Here is a 15017-nt window from a genome sequence, read left to right as displayed (position 1 = left end):
GTAGCACTTCGGAGCCTCGGTCATGGACCAGGACCCATTGCAGTAGGTGTGGTACAAACAGAAGATCTCTTCCCTAACAAGCTTAATTGCCTGACTTTGTAAGGTCCTTGTGAGTGCCTCACAATCCTGTTTAGTCTTAATTAGACTAAGTTATGTTAGTACATATGGATTTTTCCAATACTTTTATCAGTAGAAGTTATGGAACAGATTCTGGTATCCTTATATTTGCATTGGCTAGCATCTAATGCCACACGTAATCCTGTGATAGCATGGAGGTCACATTAATCATCTCAGGCTCAGTCCCACTTTCCTGCAGGAGACGCTTTTTCTTTTTGTGCCTGTGGACAGTCTCTGTTCCTGGATCCCTTCCCGGTTCCCTCTGTTCCTGGATCCCTTCCCGGTTCTTTCCCTAGGCTACTCCTTTTCAGTCCCTCTTTACGCAGGAGCCCTTAGCTCTCCTCTCTGGAGCCAAACTGTATTAGTCCCTCACTCCTTAAACAGGGTTCTCCCCTCCACTCTGGAGCTGGGTTCTGCTAATCAGATTCTCTGGTCCTTTTTAAGCAGGAACCCTGAGCTCTCCTCTCTGGAACTGAGCTGTGGGGTAAGCAACTTTGCCAGCTTTTCCCTCAGCTGGCCCCGGCCCTTTTCCTTCATGAGCCCTGAGGCTTCAGGATGCTCAGCAGGCCAGCCTTTCCCTTCTGATGCCTCCTGGTGTCTGACCTGGTACAAGGGAGGGGGCAGCCTTTATAGTGGTCCCCTTCTCCCCAGTTGGCTGGAGAGAGGGGAGCCTTGCCCTACCCTCCCTGCCAGGCTCTTTGCCCCAGGCTCTTAAAGATACAGTGACAGGTTTGCCTCCTATGCACCATTCATTCCCAGGACCACTTCCTGTCTATCCACACCCCCCATAGGCCCTTATATAGCTATATCTATTAGTCCTAACAAAACCCTTAAAGGGCCATGCCATGCAATGGGTTGACCACTAGGCCCTACAACCCTTAAAGGCTGACTATCCTGTCACAAGTCTCATTGGCTTGGATGAAAACTAGTGTCTTTCCTGCCTTCTCTTCTTTGCTTCCTCTCAATCATTGGTGACATATGGTGTTTAGTGGATACTTATATAATTGCTTTTACTGTAGCTGTTCAGGGCCCAAAAGGAGAAAACTGGTTTCCTGGAGTACATTTGCCCTATCGTTACTTTTCTGCGAGTTTATAAACATTCTGATTTTGTAAAATATAGTTTTTCAGCTGGCCAGCAGGGGGAGCAGGTGCCATTCAATAAACATGCATGTTCAGGCACTTAGCTAGAGAAAGTTTGTTTGTTTTTTCTATTTGTTCCTGCAACAGTTAGTAGTTTTTAAATTCTGGCACGAGTACTGATGTGAGCTGCATCTTGCAAGATCATTCTTCATCACTAAGGGGTATGTACTGCCTTTGTCTGCTTGCACAACCCCCATTAACATCAATAGGAGTTCTTTCTAGAGATCAAAGACTCTAAGGCCAACATTTTCGAGCTCCATAGTTTGGCACCTAAGTAAGAGACCTGATTTTCAGAGGTGCTGAGCACTCAGAGCTCCTATTAAAACCAGTGCTCACCACCTTTGAAAATAAGGCCATTTACTTCGGTGCCAAAATATGGATTTAGGTGGCTAAGTCGGCACTGAGAGCCCTGCCCTTCAATCTGATATGCACACAGTTCCATGGGCACAGAGGTCCACCTGTATGGATCAGATTCCAGGATCAGGGACCAACGTTGATAATTTTAACCTTTTTGGCTTTCCCCTTTTACCTATTACCAATATAGCCCAAACCTGATGCATGTTTTCAAGTGCTGCTTTGCTCTGAGCACTGACTGTAAAAATGGCATTGTGGGGTCCCACTCTTCCCCTTCTAATAACTTTATACTGAATTTTCTCACTTTACAGGTAAAATTATTTTAAACCCCCCCCCCATGTGAGGCTGTTGCCTGTCACTGGAACCCTGAGGAGGGCCCCCTCAGGAGTCTGTCACCCGTAACTGGAACTTTGCAGGGGACCTCCTGTTGCTGCTGTTGCCTGTCACAGGGCCCCACTGGCTGTCAGCTCGAGTCCTGCAGCTCCTGGGGCTGAAGCAGAGACTGTCACAGAGGTCTCTGGAAGCCAGGGATGGATTCTGTGACTTCCATGACCTCCGTGACATAAATGTAGCCTTAATCACCATCCATGCAGATTGCGTCTGCCTCAGCAACGGTGGGGATGCCCTTCCAATGATCCCAGGAGTTACAGGGTTGGGAAACCATAGCTCCCCACTATGCATCACTTTCCCAATTCCCTCCCTTTTGTGGGGATTCTGTACAAGAAATTCTAGCAAGCTTGTGAAGTTTTTATTCTCCTCTGGCCCCCTCTTGTCAGTTTCTCTATAAGCAGGGAGGGGTGACCTGAGCCAAAGTATTGATCTAGTTCAGTAAAGGGTATCCAGGAATTCCTGAAAACACATGTGCAGCTTTGTATGAATTTATAGTGCTTAGCAGCTGGATGTGCTTCTCAGGTTGGAGTTTAGCTGAGAGTGAAGATGTTTTCAACTATCACGGAAGTCAGCAAAGAAATCCTGCAGATAAATGTGGACTTTTGCAGAATTAAGTGTAGCTGCAGTGGTGATACCAGGAAAAGCTCTCCGTTTTGACCTAAGGTAAATACAGCTATGTCAGAATCTTCATTGTTTCCCTATAGTTACAATAGGATATACCTTGAACATTTCAAGTACATAAAAGGTTGTTAAAAGGAGGACGGAGAAAAATTGTTCTTCTTACCCTCTGAGGATAGGACAAGAAGCAATGGGCTTAAATTGCAGCAAGGATGGTTTAGGTTGAACATGCGGAAAAACTTCCTGTCAGAGTGGTTCAGCACTGGAATAAATTGCCCAGGGAGGTTGTGGAATCTCCATCATTGGGGATTTTTAAGAGCAGGTTGGACAAACACCTGTCAGGGATGGTCTAGATAATACTTAGTCCTGCCCTGAGTGCAGGGGACTGGAGTAGATGACCTCTTGAGGTCCCTTCCAGTTCTATGATTGAAGGTAGCTAAATGCAAATCTTATTTAGTTATCCAAGGCAACTGGCAAGTTTCTAAGAGTCACCATTGTGATCTAAGAGTTCCAGGGATGGGGTATTCATTTTATAGCAATAAAAGCATTCAACATAAGGGCTTGCTCACAGGTGAAGTCAGTGGAATCATAGGCGCTGACTCCTTGGGTGCTCCGGAGCTCAAGCATCCACAGGAAAAAAAAAATAGAGGGTGCTCAGCACCCACCAGCCACAGCTGTTTGGTGGGGCCACCTGATCAGCTGTTTGCCGGCTGGTGGGAGGCACTGGGGGAGGGCCTAACAGCAGTGGGAAGAGGCGTAGAAAGGGTAGGGCCTCACTGGGAAAAATAAAAGTCAGCGCCTGTGAGTAGTATTACTCATCTCAGGAAGGGTTTGCAGGATTGGGCTGTAAGTGTGTGTAAAATATTTGCCATTTGTGCTAACCAGGGAGTGAAAAGAGCAGAGAGTTTCCAATGAGTTGGGCTCCTGTAATTATGTTACTTAAATGCAGGAAATCCTCATGTGGGTTGGTTCTATGTAATACCAATCTTCTCAGAAGAAACTATATCTGGAATGTTAACATTGCAATAAGGCAGGCGTTATTATATGTAATTTTTTTTTAAAAATGGCCTACACAGTAAGAATATGGTAGTTATCTCAGCCTTCCCTTCTTTTTAATATGTAATTTTGGTGGCACTCTTCCCATCATTTCAGCTTTTGTTGTTTAAATGGCAGTGCACCAGTTTGTGTGTGGAGCCGTCCAAAGAAAATGTTCTGGTGTAGCAACACAGCTTTTAACTATTGCTTCTACCGCTCTAGATGCAGCTATTACTTCTAACTTGTGGGAACAAAGCAAGGACTTTGCAGCATATGTTTACATCTAATCCGTTTAGATATTTATACTGCACTCATCACAGTGCACCTCTCTAAATGGAGTAGACATATTAATATTTATACCCACACTCTCACAATAAGAATAATAAAGTAGGCACAACAGAATGACACAACGTTTAGAAATAGTATTTTTCTTTTAGATGACAGGCTATTTCTTCCACAATTCAAACTTTACCCGACAAATTCTACCCCTGCTATAAGTAGAAACAAGTTGATTGATGTCAGAGCCACATCGACTTGTACCAGAGCTGTGTTTGGCCCTACACTTCTTGCACAGAGTAAATGTAGTTGCTTTTGCATCAGTTAGTTAGTGGGAGAAGTTCTAATCTCAGTTACATAAGTGTGAATCTAGAGGAATTACAGCAAAGTCAATAGAGTTACTCTGGATTTACAGAGTAACTGAAAACAATTTACCCACTGTGCAGAGTCTCTAAGAGTACCACTTAATAATTTTAAGGCACACAAGTCCAGTCAGAATTTGTGTTCAAAATCATTGTTTCATGTAGCTGTGGATCTCTAATAGTATGAAATTTTACAATGATCGTAGAGCTTCATAGTAGCTAGAGCTGGGAATGGCTTATTAGAGTGAATCCACCCCTTGCCTGGCAGGGTACAAGCCTTCCCCAAAAATACAGTATTCGATAGAAAACTGACCCTATACCTGTCCTGAACCAAAAGGTTGAGAGAAAGGGATCCCTGTTTTTCCACTGGGGATTTGCAATGTTCCACTCACTATCTTTAGCACGAGTATTTTTGTTATTATTTTGCTGATTAGTTTAATTTATTTGATTTGATTTAAAAAAAATAGTTTGGCTGTTTTTTTGATAACTTAAAAGCCAAGCTAGGGACTTAGTTGTCTGAGCCATGCATTGCTTTATACCCCTGTGATTCTGGTAGCCACCCTCTCTTCTTTCAAGGAAGGTCTACCTTAAAAAATAAATTATATATATATATATAATCACTTCTTGTGCCAAGCTCACAGCTGCCAACCACATTCTGGTGGAAATGCTGTTGCTGAATTGCTGTCATCAGACCTTCACTCTGAGGCCTAAATCCAGGGACCCAGCACCTAGCCCAAGTAGTAGGCTTTGTGCTGGATACATCTCTAGGGACAGAAGGGGAAGTTATCCTCCCCCTACAAGCTGTGGAGTGGTGATGCAAACACACTGACTTAACCAGTAAAATCACAGCTATAATCAGTAATGTAACTTGCTCTGTAGCCAACTACATTCTTAGGATCCACTGCGCAGATCAGAGATCCAAACTAGCTCTAGAATCTTTCCTGTGGCTCAGCTTATGTTCAGTACTGAAAAAAAAATGGAAAAATATATTTATTGATACCCTTAACCGTCAAACTCGGGTCTGTGTTTGTACAGCACCTAGAGTAATGGGGTCCTGGTCCATGACAGAGGCTCCTAAGCGCTACCACAGTTACCACAAATAATAATAGATGATTTTTGCAGGTAAGCAAAATGACGGGCTTGGAGCACTCAGTTATTCTTCACAAAACTGGATAACTAAAACCCTGCCTGGTGGCAGGACAGAACTCATTTGGTTAACAACATTTGGAGAGTGATTTATAAGGGTCAAACAGTCCAGCCATCAATACTGATGGACTTTATCAAGGCGAACCTTTCAAGCTTTCCATCTGCTGTTTTGCTACATCACTCAGACAAGCTGCTCATTCATTGTTAACTTAGGAAAATAATGAAAAAAGCTGATTAAGTATTAACCAGGATGCAAGATCCTAGCTGGTGTCATTCCTTTTGTAACATGATACAGGACATGAATTAGGGGTTGAAGGAGAAATACACTAGGTAGATGAGAGAATTACTCAATAGGGAGAAGGGAAATTACTGAAACTTTTACTCTGAAGCAAGTGGTGTATATTTGGCTTGCCTGCACGGCTGTCATCTCTGACCATTGATCTTAGAGGCTATATAATAGTACAAGTTTAGTGTCACATTTGTGAAAACTAATTTGCACTTGCATAACACTTTTCATCCACCAGTTTCAAACTCCTGTTAACGTCCTGTGACATCAATGGGTTGTGCATGTCAGGGCAGCTAAGACTAGCATCCTGTTTTACAGGTAGTGGTATTGGTGATAAGAGAACTTGGACAAGATAGAGATGTTCAGGAACTGAAACGGATTTAGTTATAAAAAACAAAACCCCTTAATTTATCTTAAAGGAGGTCAAAGACTAGATTCCTGCAGGAAGATAAGCAGGTAGTATAAACACTGACAAATATCTGCAAAATACAATAATGCTTTAAGACCTTGGTTTGAGCTGTTCTATCTCAAATTTTTTGGATGGCCTTACTAAAGGTGCTGTACAGTTAGCTACAATATTATTCCAGCATATTGTACACCACAAATTCATATTCCTTAGAACTTAAAAAATAACAACATGAAATAAATGAACATGCTTAGTCAGGCTATAATCCTTGCCTTCCACACTCAAATCAAATACTGGAGCCAATGGGCTGCGCAACAAAGGCAGGATCGCAGCCTAAGTGTGAAACTTGCAAAATCATTTTGAAGACTTTGTTGCTCTATTATGGGGATATTCGCTTTGAAAACTAGAAAACTAGTTCTAAGCACACTGTGTGCTTAGATTGTAAACATTTGGCTCCAGTAAAAGTTTCAACAAAGAAGATTAGTTTGATGAAAAGATAAACATGGATTTCTGTGATGTTGCCTAACAGCACAAGGGCTAATGGCTCCCAAAGAGCTGCATTTCAATCAACCAGCCCCAGTTACCACCAAATTCATTATAATTATACTGATGTTAGTGGGAATGAGTATGGGGCTCCCAAAATGGCCCTAAGAGATAACACAATATGTTCTGAAAGATATAGAGTCCGTGGCAGAGGAACCATGTTCTTGCACCCACCAACCACAATGTTCACTCTGTGGAGGTTTCTCCCTCCAGAGGCCAAGTTCTTCAGCCTGTCAGTCCCAGCTAGTCCTTCCTAGAGTCTCTGGAATTCAGGGAGGTCTCTGGCTTTGCACAGCAGCAACCCAACAAGGGCCTGTTCTACCTGCCAGCCAGCTCCAGACTCCTTCCTGCCTCACATGTAACCTAGCACAACATGGTTCCTTCCCCCTAGGTGGAGCTGCAGAACACAGGGTTTCCTCTTGAATGGGGCAGTGTGCTGCAATCCACTGTCATTATACGGTTCAGAAAATTGATATGCTGCAATTTGTATATATTAAAGATGCTGTTGGGACTGCTTGCCTGTAAACAATTCATCTGGCCCTACAGACAGTTCTCTCATTCAAACACACACAATTTTTTGCCACAGATAAATTAGTCAGACTTGACCAAAAAACACAAACACACACACACACACACACAGGTTTCAGAGTAGCAGCCGTGTTAGTCTGTATTCGCAAAAAGAAAAGGAGTACTTGTGGCACCTTAGAGACTAACCAATTTATCTGAGCATGAGCTTTCGTGAGCTACAGCTCACTTCATCGGATGCATACCGTGGAAACTGCAGCAGACTTTATATATACACAGAGAATATGAAACAATACCTCCTCCCACCCCACTGTCCTGCTGGTAATAGCTTATCTAAAGTGATCATCAGGTGGGCCATTTCCAGCACAAATCCAGGTTTTCTAACCCTCCACCCCCCCCCCCCCACAAATTTACTCTCCTGCTGGTGATAGCCCATCCAAAGTGACAACTCTTTACACAATGTGCATGATAATCAAGTTGGGCTATTTCCTGCACAAATCCAGGTTTTCTCACATCCCCCCCCCCCCACAAACATCAAAAACCCCAAGCCAAAAAACAAAAAAAAGACATTTTGATTGTATAAATAGAAATATATAAAGACCCTATGTAAATTTTGTGATGTTTACTCATTTTTATGTGGCATTCATTTATCTTTCTTTTATATTGCATTGCAGTTATGCCATATAAATATATATATAATTGAAGTGAAACAATATCAGATGAGGAGACATCCCTATCTCCCTACCCTCAAATAAATCCACCTGTCACTAGAAACCCCTTCATGTAAAAGCTTGACTATACAGCTAAGCCATGCATCATACACTGCGGGCCTACAAACTACAAAACACTTAAGCACATAAGTGCTCTCATTGAAGTCAGTGGAACTGCCCATATGCTTAACTTACCCCACACATACATGTATTTGCAGGATTAGGGTGCAAGTGAGCGTTCATAGGGAAAAGGAGTTCCAGAATTGCAGGTCTTCACAACTCTGGTGATTTTGTCACAAATCTCACAACATTTGGTGTTTCTGTGAAAGCTCCAGCTGCTATTGCACTGGACACTCGCACTATTCACAGTTTAGCTGCTTCCAAAGAAGCAGTACACCCCAGTTTACCACAGGGGCTCACACTCTGCATAACAGAGCAGTCACATGAGATCACTGCTCTGCATAACATACAGCACTCACATATGTTTATAGTGAGAACAAGTAAAAATTTATTTAACAAAACAGAGATTCAAGTGATATCAATGTAGAAGTATTGGAAACAAGTGGTTACATATAAAATAACACGCATTCTAAAAATGTAGACTTAACTAGATACTTTCCTGTCTTACAGAGTAATGTTCACCCAAAGTTCTTCCAGTGTTTTACAGACAGGCTTGGCTATGATCTTCTGTCCATGAGACAAGTCAGGCTGTCCGCTCTTATATCCTCGATGGAAGATCCCAAACCCTTGTTTGCATCCCCAGATATATCAGAACAATCCATTGTCCTTATTCATAAAAAGGGATGCCCCCGGTCTGGTTATTTTTCCTGAATACTCCTTTCTTGTGGATTTCACAATCTCTTAATCAGCATCTGGCTCTGTACTCAAATAGGCCTCCATGGAGACACACAATGACCCAAATGGGAGATTAGCATCTGTTACCCCGGACTGAAAGGAACATGTCACCTTCTGGTTACCTGCCATACGAACATAATTTCCAGTATAGGTACATGTAATGGGGTGCACTCGCCTCTCGTGAGCATCCTCACTCCCCCGGCCGAGCACATGTGCCTGCACTCTCTACCTGTTTGTGGTGGTTCTTTGCTGACTCAGTCTTCCGGCCAAGTCACACACGGTCTGTATGTGAAATAAAAACAAAGGAAACCCCTTCTGGGGTACAAGTCCAACAGGGGACTCTCTCAGTGTCCTCTGTAATGCCTCTCTCAAATTGTCCCTGCTCCAGCATGGAGAAGTGCCCCAGGGCTCCCTCCCTGGAGGCAATGTCTTTTCCCTCTCAGGGCCTTTCTGGCCCCAGCTCTTCAGCTGGGCCACTAAAAGAGTTTAGTTCCCCCTCTGGGTGTATCAAAGTCCAGGCCACTTTTCCAGTACCCGGGGGGAGGGAAGGGGGTGCGACAGACCCAGGCTCAACTTTTACTCCAGGTCCCAGCCCAGGGACCCTATCGATAGCAGCCATCCACCATGTCCCTTTCAATAAACGGTGTTGCTGCTACAAATTCCCTGGGCCACTTCCCCGTGGCTCCACCACATTCTTCACCCTGACCTCAGGGCCTTGTCCTGGTGGAGTCCCAGCTGCCAGCCTGGAGCACCATCTACTCTCCTCCAGCTCTAGCAGGGAACTAAACTCGCTCTGGCCCTGCAGCTCTTCTTATACTGACCTGCTGGGTGCTGACTGGCTGCTTCCCACACAGCTGCCATAGGCAGCTTGGAGGACCTCTCTACTGACCTTTTCTGGGGCAGGGTGTGGCAGGACCTCCAGCAGGTGGCCTCAGGGACTAGTTCACCCCATCGCAGTACATAACTCCTTAAATGTTCTCCTTACATGCATTTCAGAATGGTTATGACCACCACTGTGTTACTGGCTCTCAGTAGCTTCCTCACATGCCACCATTTAGGGAATTATTATGCTTATAATTGGTCCAGTGGATCCCTGTAAAATTTTATGTACACCCCTTGCCCTCTGCCAGTTGGCAACAAGAGGTCCCCAGGTCATTGGGGTTGTGTGGAGGGGAGGGTCCTGGCTGGTGTTTCTGTTGGGGAGGAAGTTGGGAGAGGTCCTGGCTGGTCCCAGTCTCTCCAGTAGGAGCAGAGGGGGGACAGTCCCAGTCTCTCTGATGGGAGCGCAGCAGGAGAGAGGTCCTCGTCTCTCCAGTAGGAGGGGAAAGGGAAGATAGGAATGTATTTGAGACAATTTTTTATTTCAGAAGGTGATCATTTTTGAAAGTTTGTGGAAGCAGAGAATGATAAAAATGCAGCTTTTCCTCAGGGGCTGAAGGAGGGGAATCATCATAGGGGTGTAATTAAGGGCACAATTTGGCTCAGCATTTTCTGTGAAATAATTCCCCATGGAAAAGCTGCCTTTTTATTGCTCTTTATTTCCTCAAACTTTCAAAAATTCTCTGCAGTAAACCAATTTTTTCCAAATGGTCACATGCTATAGCTAGAAGAGAAAAGGTTAAATTCTCCTTTCATACTATAATGTAATTCCTTTTCTGTTTTTCTACAACCGTCTAGAGATAGACCTAACAGGCATTAACCCTTAATTCCACCATTGGGTTAAAATGGAGGGTATAGTTATAAAAATTGTGTGGTGAAAGAAAGATTGTAGGTTTCCACTTAGATCCATGAGCCAGTTATTTTAGAAAAAGAACCAAATAAAACTGCTATTTCAACATCAGAAGTTTCAACAAAACAACAAAACAAACTCTGATGACCCATTGCATGGAAAGTCCTGTCCCTTTGCAGGAGTCATATTTATCTGGATTTAGACTTCAAGATAATGAAAAATAAATGAATAAATTACAATTTTGGAGCAAGAGCTGTGAAAAAACTGGGAAAAGATGTAACCACTGAAAACAATGGCACACCTGTTTGAAGACCTTCTGGATCTTTTCAGAGTAGGGAGACCACTTGCTCGGTTTTATCTCTTTTTTGACTGGTCTGTCCCCCATCCAGTACTGGGCCAAAACTGGATGTGGTTTTGTCCAGTATCAGACCAGGGATGCCATTTTGAATAGCGTGCTGTGCTGCTCCGCCCCCACCAGCAGGAACTCATACACACACTGCATGCAAGGTCAGGTCGGTGGGGTAGGAGAGCGCTCTGTTGAAAATGGCATCCCTTGTATGGTCTGACTTCACATGTAGTGGTAGGGTTATGCAGGCAGGGGTAGGTCCGTGCTGTTCCCAGATGTGCCGGAGTGTCCGGTACACTGGGAACATGTGAGTGGCCACCCTATTTCAGAAGTATGCTGAGTAGATAGATCGCTGCATATTGTATGCTGGCTTTGAAGGACTGCAAGGCCCATGATGCAGTTGTGGTGCCCTCTGGGACTGGACTGAGCTTCCTGTGTCAGACTGCTGCAGAGGGTTGGCGGCCTCCATCTTGTGGGCTGGGAGCTGGAACAGAGAGCTGCTGCTCCCCTTTGAGTCTGGCCCAAGGAGAAGCTGTGACGGAGCCCTGTTGTTGAGTTGCCGAGGTTGAAGACACGCAACCAGGGTTAAGACTACACTACATCTGATGACTTGTTAGCACTGATCCCTAGCTCATAGATGCCTTCTCCACAGCTAGCCATTGAGAGAGGACGCTGGAGGCTGTCAGTTGTGTAGCAGGTCTGACTTTGGCTTACAGACAGTTGGGAGAAGGGAGGGTTACATTAGAGAGCTACAGCCCAAGGGTAACAACTGTTCCTGCCAGTTGTACTGTGCAACCTAAGCTGGTCACAGGACAAAGTTGCCTCACTCCTTGTTTCACCTGGACTGCCTTTGCCATACTTACAGAGTGCTGGCCTGAACTCCTGCTTACCCAGCACAGCCCAATGCAAGAGAGGTCCCAGGACTACAAGCTTAAAGGAGAGTGTGCAGTCAGGGCTGAGGTGGATCTGTGTATAATGCCATGAGTATCAGTGACTCAACTTTTCCAGACTATAGTACCCCTTTAAGGAGTCTGATTTAGTCTAGCGTGCCCCAAGATTCACTTCACTTAAAAACTTCTTACAAAATCAGACATAAAAATACAAGAGTATTACAGCACACTATTACTGAAAAATTGCTTACTTTCTCATTTTTATCATAGAATTATAAAAAAAATCAATTGGAATATAAATATTGAACTTTCATTTCAGTGTATCATATATAGAGCAGTATAAACAAGTTATTGTCAATGTAAGCAGAGTCAGGATGCGCTCCACCCTGACATGTGGTGGTGAGGTGTGGCAAGTCGTGGAAAAGAACTTCAGGGGCTGATCTCATTTGCATAGGCCCACCCACCCTGCCTAGAATGAGGCCATAGCTGCCCAAATGGTCACTTGGGCTGCTGTGGGATCCCCAGTGTCTCTGTTATTGGGGCAGGAAGAATAAATTGTTATTACCCTGATTATGGGAATCAAGGACAGTGGAACTGTACGTGGCCTTTTGTTATGACGGAGGGACTCGCCATCAACTAAGTAGCACTCACTAGGCAAGGGACATGGGTTCCAAAACTGTGTGAATTGAGAGAGGCTGGGGACAGGTATTAATACTTGGTGGTATGGGCCCCCTGATGAGGGCCTTACATGCTAATTGCACTTTCTTCTCTCTCAGCTGTGGACTATCAGAGCTAATTTTGATTCCATTAGGAGTCTAGTTACAGGCTGCTGAGCTGAATTCACTTGGGGCTAATAGTGCACTAGCACTGGGGCTCCCCTCCTACAAGCTGAAATCACTGAGTGTTGTGTTAAGTAGTGGGGGAGCCTGAAGATATACAGTGGAGCAGTTTGCGGGGTGGTGAGCAGAGCGGCTTGTAGCGCAGAGCAGTTTGTTGGATGCCTAGAGCAGCTCTTGGGGCGGCTGGCAGAGCAGAGCCCCATGGAGAGGTGGGGCCATCAGCTTTGGACCACGTAAGGTACCCCTTAACCACCCCCAAAATCTCCACCCAGGTTGGGAGGTAAAATGCTGCAGATCAACTTTCGAACTCCGGGGCTGCCCTGACCAGGGTCAGAGACTTTGGGGTCATTGGACTTTTGGGACCTTAGGTGATTTTGGGTTGCTGGACTCAAGAACCAAAGAGAAAGGACATGCCCCCAATTTGCTTGGGGTGGGTTTTTTGCTCATGGGTTGTGTTATGAATCCTGTTGGTGGTGTTTCCCCAACATAATGCCACATTGTTTCTCTCTGTTATTAAAAGGCATTTTGCTACACTCAGACTATGTGCTTGCGAGAGGGGAAGTATTGCCTCTTGGTGGCGCCCAGCGGGGGTGGTATATATTTGTCCCAGGTCACTGGGTGGGGGCTTGAGCTGGTGTTGCATTGTGTTATTGGAATGGAACCTCTAGATACTGAACCCGGCCCTTGTTGCTGCCAACTCTGACAGGCAGAAGGGTTACATCTGTATGAAATTTTAGTTTTTACTGACTTCGCTACTGCTTTTTATGTAACCAGTTGAAAAACTAGCAAATATCTACGTGAGTTGATATACGCCTGGAAGACCTCTGTGTACCCCCAAGGAATACATACCCCTGGTGGAGAACCACTGGGTTAGGTTTTTGTTGCAACTTGCTGTTGAAAGCTGCAGCCATTAGCTGAGCTATTGCAGTGCCACCTACTGATTGGGTATAGAATCACAGAATATCAGGGTTGGAAGGGACCTCAGAAGGTCATCTAGTCCAACCCCCTGCTCAAAGTAGGGCCAATCCCCAACTATATCATCCCAGCCAGGGCTTTGTCAAGCCTGACCTTGAAAACCTTTAAGGAAGGAGATTCCACCACCTCGCTAGGTAACCCGGTCCAGTGCTTCACCAGCCTCTTAGTGAAAAAGTTTTTCCTAACATCCAACCTAAACCTCCCCCACTGCAACTTGAAACCATTAGTCCTTGTTCTGTCAACTGCTACCACTGAGAACAGTCTAGATCCATCCTCTTTGGAACCCCCTTTCAGGTAGTTGAAAGCAGCTATCAAATCCCCCCTCATTCTTCTCTTCTGCTGACTAAACAATCCCAGTTCCCTCAGCCTCTCCACATAAGTCATATGCTCCAACCCCCTAATAATTTTTGTTGCCCTCCGCTGGACTCATTCCAATTTTTCCACATCCTTCTTGTAGTGTGGGCCCTGTCATAAATATAAAGGGAAGGGTAACCACCTTTCTATATACAGTGCTATAAAATCCCTCCTGGCCAGAGGCAACATCCTGTTACCTGTAAAGGGTTAAGAAGCTCAGCTAACCTGGCTGGCACCTGACCCAAAGGACCAATAAGGGGACAAGATACTTTCAAATCTGGGGGTGGGGCAGGCTTTTGTTTTGTGCTGTTTATGTGTTGTTCTCTCTTGGGACAGAGGCTAGACCGAAATCCATCTTCTCCAACCCATCCTAATCCAAGTCTCCAATATTGCAACCAGTATAGGTAAGCCAGGCAGGTGGATTAATTTATCTTTTGTTTTATGTGAATTTTCCCTGTGTTAAGAGGGAGGTTTGTTCCTGTTTTCTGTAACTTTAAGGTTTTACCCAGAGGGGGATCCTCTGAGTTTTGAATCTGAATACCCTGTAAAGTATTTTCCATCCTGATTTTACAGAGATGATTTTTACTTTTTTTTTTTTTTTTAAATAAAGTCCTTCTTTTAAGAACCTGACTGACTTTTCCATTGTTCCAAGATCCAGGGGTTTGGGTCTTTGATGATTTTGTAACTAATTGGTTAGGATATTATTCTCAAGCCGCCCCAGGAAAGGGGGTGTGTAGGACTTGGGGGAAGATGTCTCCAAGTGGTCTCTTTCCCTGTTCTTTGTTTAAAAAGCTTGGTGGTGGCAGCATACTGTTCAAGGACAAGGCAAAGTTTGTACCTTGGGGAAGTTTTTAACCTAAGCTGGTAGGAATAAGCTTAGGGGGTCTTTCATGCGGGTCCCCACATCTGTACCCTAGAGTTCAGAGTGGGGAAGGAACCCTGACAGGCCCAAAACTGGACGGAGTATTCCAGATGAGGCCTCACCAATGTCGAATAGAGGGGAATGATCACGTCCCTCGATCTGCTGGCAATGCCCCTACTTATACAGCCCAAAATGCCGTTAGCCTTCTTGGCAACAAGGGCACACTGCTGACTTATATCCAGCTTCTTGTCCACTGTAA

Source organism: Lepidochelys kempii, chromosome 2, assembly GCF_965140285.1.
Source record: "Lepidochelys kempii isolate rLepKem1 chromosome 2, rLepKem1.hap1, whole genome shotgun sequence".
Classification (NCBI taxonomy): Eukaryota; Metazoa; Chordata; order Testudines; family Cheloniidae; genus Lepidochelys; species Lepidochelys kempii.
This window is presented reverse-complemented; position numbering follows the sequence as displayed.